Raw genomic sequence first — 6,976 nt, forward strand, 5'->3', positions numbered from 1 at the left:
TTAGCTTGTCATGGTTACTGAGGTGCATGAATAACCCTTTGATAAGAGAGATTATTTTGATAGAGACTTGGTGACACTTAGTCATTACTTCATCCATTGAAAATGATATCATCCTAGACTTATATTGAGAGGGATGGTGTGAATGGGTATAAGACAATTTTTATTTATCTAAACATTTTTTATGCACACAAAATCTATGTAGAAACCCTTTTGTTATAAAACCATAAAAAATAATTTTTAATTCTTTGTAGGAAGCAACCTAAATCCATCTTGACATTGGATCTATCAAGCAAGCAGAGGGATCAAATCTCTTGAGATACAAACTTCTTGTAAAATTAAAAGATATTTGATCCCTCTCGATGATTGATAACTTTGGGGTTAAGATGGATCTAGGCTAGTTTTTATATACAAACATACCATATCTAGGTTGGATCCATCTCTCCCTCTCCATCTCCTCTCTCTCTCTCTTCCCTCCTGCTCTACTCTTTCCTTCACTCTCTCTCAATCTCTCCCTTGCCACCCTCTCTCTCTCTCTCTCCACCTTTCTCCCATTATGTAATTATTCTTCCCTCCCTCTCCCATCCATAAAACTCCATCTCTCCTTCTATCTATCGAGTCCTCTCTCTTTTTCTTATGTTCTCTCCCTTTCTCTTCCACCTCCCTCTCTCTCTCTCCTTTTCATCACTCTCTCTCTCTTTTCCCTCCAACTCTATCATCATCTCCCTCCCAATCTCCTTCTCTCTCTCCTCTTCTTTCCCCCCTCCATCTTCGTGTCTCCCTTTCTCTCTTTCCATTATCTACCTTTCTCTCTCTTATCCTTCTCTCCATCTCTTCCCTCCTCTCCTCTCTCACCCACTCACTCTCCATCTCTCCCTTGGCACACCCTCTCTCTCTCTGCACCACTATCTTTCTATGTCATTGTTCTTCCCCCTCTCACTCTCCCCCTCCAACTCGATATCTCTCTCCCTCCCTTTCTCCTTCTCCCCCTCATGTCCTTTGTCTCTTCCTTCCTCCTATTCCTCCCTATCTCTTTCTCTCTCTCATGTGCTCTCTCTCTTCCTTCCTCTATATCCCTTTCTCTCCCACCTTCCTCTATCTCTCCCCCTTGTCTTTCACTCTCTACCCTCCAAATCTATCACTATCTCCCTCCCTCTCTCTTTATCTCTCTCCCCATCCATCTCTATGTCTCCCTCTCCCTATCCTCTCCTTCTATATGTCTTCCCTCCTATCCTCTCTCCTTCTCTATTGATCTCTCCCTTGTCGCTCCCTCTCTCTCTACCTCTATCTCTCCACATCCTTATTATTCCCTCCCTCTCTCTCCCCCTCCAACTCTGTCTCTATCTCTCTCACCATATCTCTTTCCTCTCCCTCCCCCACTCTCTTTCTTCATTCCTCTATCTTCCTCTCTCTTACACCCCACCTCTCTCTCTCATCCCCATCGCTCTCTCTCTCTCTGTGATCTCTAGCTTTGTTACACTCTCCTTCTCTAGATTTGTCACTATATCCATGTTCTCTCTTCCCGCTCCATCCATATGATGGAGAATTTTCACTCTATGTAATCATTTCTATATGTAATGCCTAAAATATTTCACATTTTAAATTTTTATTGTGAAATGAGTTATGCTTTTACCATGTGGTATTGATAATCCATAGTTTTGGCCCATGGTATTGTAGAAAAACCTATTAACAAGTTAATAATATCCATGGTAATGTGGTGGTGGATATACTTGGTGTATTGTAAGTTTGTTGTAAGTATTAAGTTTTTATGTGCTCATTAATTAAATTTAAATATGGTTATCAAATCATTATTAGTGTGGTTATCAAATCATTATTAGTCCCTACTAGGGAATGACTCTAACAATTGATTTGTCTATTTGTCTATTGATAACTATTAGTTTAGCATTGAGCAATGCAAATTATAATGTTAGCATTTGGAAAATAAGTATTTATTTTTCAACATTATTAAAAAAATAATTTTCAAACATTTCATTGGACCATAAATTGAAGGCCTTATTGCAGCCTTTGCAAAATATAATGCCATCAAAATATAATGCCATCAGAAAAATAAAATACTTGAAAATAAGTTATACTCTATCTACCATCAATTACTTCCCACCATAATTTAATCAAGTCTTTGCATAAAAAAAATTATAGGAATAAGATGTAAAAATATACCTACCATTATTTATTTTTTCTTTAACGCTTATGTAGGAGTAAAATTGTAAATATGTAGAATTACTAGCTGTTACTACCCACCAAGATTTATGCAAGTTCTTTCACTTGAGCAAGTAATTTTCTTATCCAATTCACATCTATTTTTATTAGTTACTACCATTGAGCAATGTAAATTATAATTATTTATGCAATATTTCACATAGCATAGTAATTTCTAACTTGAGTTGGAGGGGATAATTTGTCCTGCAAAACATAATTACAATATAACAAATTGAATTTTATTATTTTTATTACTTTTGACTTTTTATTATTTACTAAGTCAAGATTTAAATGTTTACTATACAACATCTCTACCTTACACACCTTGATATTACTTTTAACCTATTTATTTTTAATTGAACCAACATATAAATTTCACTTCCGTAAAACCAATGTTGAATTTATATTTTTTATATACATAATACTTATATCGATTTTTAATTAAGACCCACATTCACATTATATTAAATGTGTTAAATGTTAAACATTTACACTTAACATATATCCCATACTCGATTGTAGAGCCTCTAACCTCAATTAATTCTTAGTAGGAACAAACCCACTCTTACATATTATAAACATCTTGATATTTGTATACACCCTCTCATTGTTTATTTACATATACTTACCAATTCACTAGATAATAATATAGCTTCATCACATCTACTCACCAAATTTTTCCTAATTAAATGATATTCAATAATATATCTGCCAATCATATTCAATTGCCACTTAACCAATGTTATTTAGTTGTAACTGCAGAATTACCATTCTATTATCACTTTATAAATGATATTCAAATCTTGATTCACAAAATGACATTAATTGTAATTCCTAAGTTATTCAAATACTACTTTTTTCATTTTCACAGGCTTAAGTTTCAATACATTCCCCATTTATACATTATCATAACAATTTCCAAAATACACTGTAATAATTAATTAAATAATTAATTATTTATCAAATGATTAGTGAGCATGCAGCTCACCTTACGCATAGGAGAGCTAAGTCTTGTGATTTAGATGAACATGCTGACAAAACCAATTATCATGTTTGTATTGAGGAGGCTAGTGTTATTGCTAAGATTTCGCATTTCCATCATCGTAAATTTAGGGAAGCGCTTGAGATTGAAAAGAAGCCATGCAATCTCAATAGGGAAGATGGCTGGAAAATCACTAAGTGTTGGGTCCCAACACTCCCTACCTAGTAGTTTTTCGGCCCTCCTCCTTCATTGTTTTTTACTCATTTATTTATTTATTTAAATTTTTATTTATTTATTTATTTATTATTTTATTTTATTTTTTTTTATTTTTATTTTTATTTTATTTATTATTATTTTATTATTTTATTTTATTACTACTACTACTATTATTATTATTATTATTATTTTATTTTATTTTATTTTTATTTATTTATTTATATATCTTTTTTTTATTTTATTTCTATTTTTATCTTTATTTATGTTTTATTTTTATTCTTATTTTTATTTTATTTTATTTATTTATATTATTATTATTATTATTATTATTATTATTATTATTATGTTTTTATTTAAATCTCATTTCTTTGGTACTAACTTTCTTTTAATTTATAAATATTCCCCCCTTTACAATTAGTTTTATATATTTATTTTATTATAAGGTCCTTTACATAACTAATTTTCCAATTAAATGCTAATCAACTTATACTTTTTAAATATTTTTCTAATTAACCTAGCATCCTTTTGATATTATTTTATTTATTCTCATATTATAATGCCCTTTATATAACTAATTAACTTATAATAATTCTTTTAAGTAAAATTATTTTATATTTATTCAATTTATTCATATATTATAAGGTCCTTTATTTAACTAGATTTCCTTTAAATACTAATTAACTTATAATTTTTTTATAATTTTTAACTAAATACCCATTAGAATTTTATATATTTATCGGAGATATTAATTATTAAATTAATAAAATAATTTTGACCCCGGTCAAACTGGCCTTACCAGTTGGAGGCTCTCCTCAACTATTTAACTTGCTTTTAACTTGCTAGGGCTGTTTTCGTCAGATTGGCATCAGTTCTTACTATACATCGAATATTGTAAATGAATTAACAATTATTTAAGCATCTTTGGTTTTGGTTTATATAGTGTGAATGTTTGTGGATTTTGGATGTTGGTACATAGGTTTTATGAATGCACTAGAGGCCGACCATCTTAATTTATTTATTTAATAAATAAAATTTGTATTATTCTTTTGAATTTTCAATTGAATTACAAATTATGATGGTTACATCATCAACTAAAATTAAATCTATTTACAATAATTATCTAAAAAAATTATCCCATATATAAAATTAGTAAGAGCCGCAACTCCTTAACATTAATATAAGAGGATAATCGTTGTGCATTTTTGAAGTACAGAACTGCTTATTGTGGGCAATCTTCTAAATTGTCAGTAAACCCATAAGCAATGGCCATGAATAACTATTTAGCAAAATAAAAGCTCCCTACCAAGCACGATATATGTATAACCTTAATTATTGTGTTTTCTCGACAAAACAATGGGGAAAATGAAAACACATACCGACGAGTTTCATTTAATAAATCCCTGGTTATTTTGCTTTTAAACAAAACAATGGTAAAATGAAAATTCAGGACCACAATTTTCGTATTGAAACTGAGCACGATGGACAGTAACTACAGACACCATATAACTTTTGGTCATCAGCTTCTAGGATATATTTACATATTCCATTCAATGTTTTCCGAGGATTTTTACATTGGTTAAACATGCCTTCAAGTAGAGAAATAACAATCTACGTTGTAAGTTTCACTGTATACTACCTTACTATAAGATGAAAATGTGCTCAGAAGTCTAATCTAGGCTTGAACCGAAGATTGAGCCCTTCCCCAGCCATTTGGAGGGTCAGTGCTGCACTATATGTCACTTCTTCGCTCTCTACACCCTCAAATTTGAAGAAACGAATAAGGGAAGCAGCAACAATCTTCATCTGCATGTATGCAAAATCCTTGGCAAGACAAACGCGAGGTCCAGCCTGCAAGCAAACGGATTAGAGCTAATGAATTTCATGGCATCGTTTTCAAAAGACTCGTTATCACACTAGGGACATATAAAAAGATTCACTATCACCCTTATGCGCTTACTTGAAATGCGGTGAACTTGAATGGTGACTCGGGCTGGAAAACTCCATTCTGGAGCCATTTCTCAGGCCTAAACTCGTCAGCATCAATACGCCATAGATATTTCATTCTTCCCATCGAGTAAAACGTATAGACCATGATATCACCTGTATTTATTTTGTATTTATTTATTTTGTATCCATCTGGAAGAATATCATCAGCAACTGCAACCTTTCCATCCTGTGAAAACTCATATTATTTTTTCTTTATACAATAGAAAATAAACGGAAAAGAAGAGGAATATCATTGGTATCTTTGTAGTTGAAACTAATAACCTTTCCATCCTGTGAAAAGCCATATATTTTTTCTTTATACAATAGAAAATAAACGGAAAAGAAGAGGAATATCATTGGTATCTTTTTAGTTGAAACCAATAACCTTTCCATCCTGTGAAAAGTCATATTATTTTTTCTTTATACAATAGAAAATAAACGGAAAAGAAGAGGAATATCATTGGTATCTTTTTAGTTGAAACTAATAACCTTTCCATCCTGTGAAAAGTCATATTATTTTTTCTTTATACAATAGAAAATAAACGGAAAAGAAGAGGAATATCATTGGTATCTTTTTAGTTGAAACTAATATTGAGTAATAACCAGGATATAGGTGCTTTAATTATAAGTTTAGACGGTTGTCTAAATCTCATTGAGTATATGGGTTGGTATGATCTTTTCTCATTGAGTATATGGGCTGTTATGATTTAGTAGATTCCATATTTTTATAGGTTCTAGCTAAATCATAAGATCTAGTATATTTGGCTTGCAAGTTGCTAGATATACCTTTATAAGGTTACCTAGATTGATCATAAACCTCCCTTATATTAATCCAAAAGATCTAGTATATCTGGCTTGCAAGTTACTAGATATACGATTATAAGGTCACCTGGATTGATCATAGACCTCCCTTATATTAATCCAAGAACAAATTGCTGAGAATTTTTAATTTTTACCTGGTCTTAAAAATAAATATGAAATCAAGTATAGTGTGATTTTGTATGATTTTGTATGAGCAGTAAAAAAAACAAGTCTTAGTTAGAGTTTGCATGATTCATATTTAATAAATTATATACCCCATCATTATAATGAGAAGCAAGAAAATAGATCAGCCATAATTCGTGGATGTACATATATGGCAATCAAGTTTGTGGTTAATAGAGTAATTAATTGAGCAGCAAACTTTTGTTGTGTGTATTTTGTGCATTCTTCCTACGCCTACAACTACAAATGTATGCAGTGTGAGATATCTCCATACGGGTTAAGAAAGTGAGATTTGACTTAGGATTTAGTCATCTTCCCTATTCCCTTAACGGGGTTTTATCTGGGCAATTACTTATTGAGTAATTCTATACATATTTTCATCCACTTTTATTATGATCCTGCCTAATGTTACGTTATTTTATTTCAATAAGGATATAACCCCAAATCTTTTACCTGTGCAATTGGGGGATAGAGACGCAATGCCTCTGTTGTGTTGGATCAGGTGCAAAGCAAATTAATTAAACACACAGCAGAATAAATCAACAAGCACATAAGGCACAATTTTAACGTGGTTCACCCAACCAATTTGGGCTA

At 31.5% G+C, this 6,976-nt stretch overlaps 1 pseudogene; it reads right to left on the minus strand.

Moving 5' to 3' along the window:
• Window positions 1-5,071: 5,071 nt before the first annotated feature.
• On the minus strand, window positions 5,072-5,483 carry LOC149195428 (cytochrome P450 704C1 pseudogene; annotated as a pseudogene).
• Between the last annotated feature and the right edge of the window lie 1,493 nt (window positions 5,484-6,976).

Source organism: Pinus tabuliformis, chromosome 2_2 (assembly GCF_031772625.1).
Source record: "Pinus tabuliformis cultivar Carrire ecotype Pingquan chromosome 2_2, CPIR1, whole genome shotgun sequence".
Taxonomy (NCBI): domain Eukaryota; kingdom Viridiplantae; phylum Streptophyta; class Pinopsida; order Pinales; family Pinaceae; genus Pinus; species Pinus tabuliformis.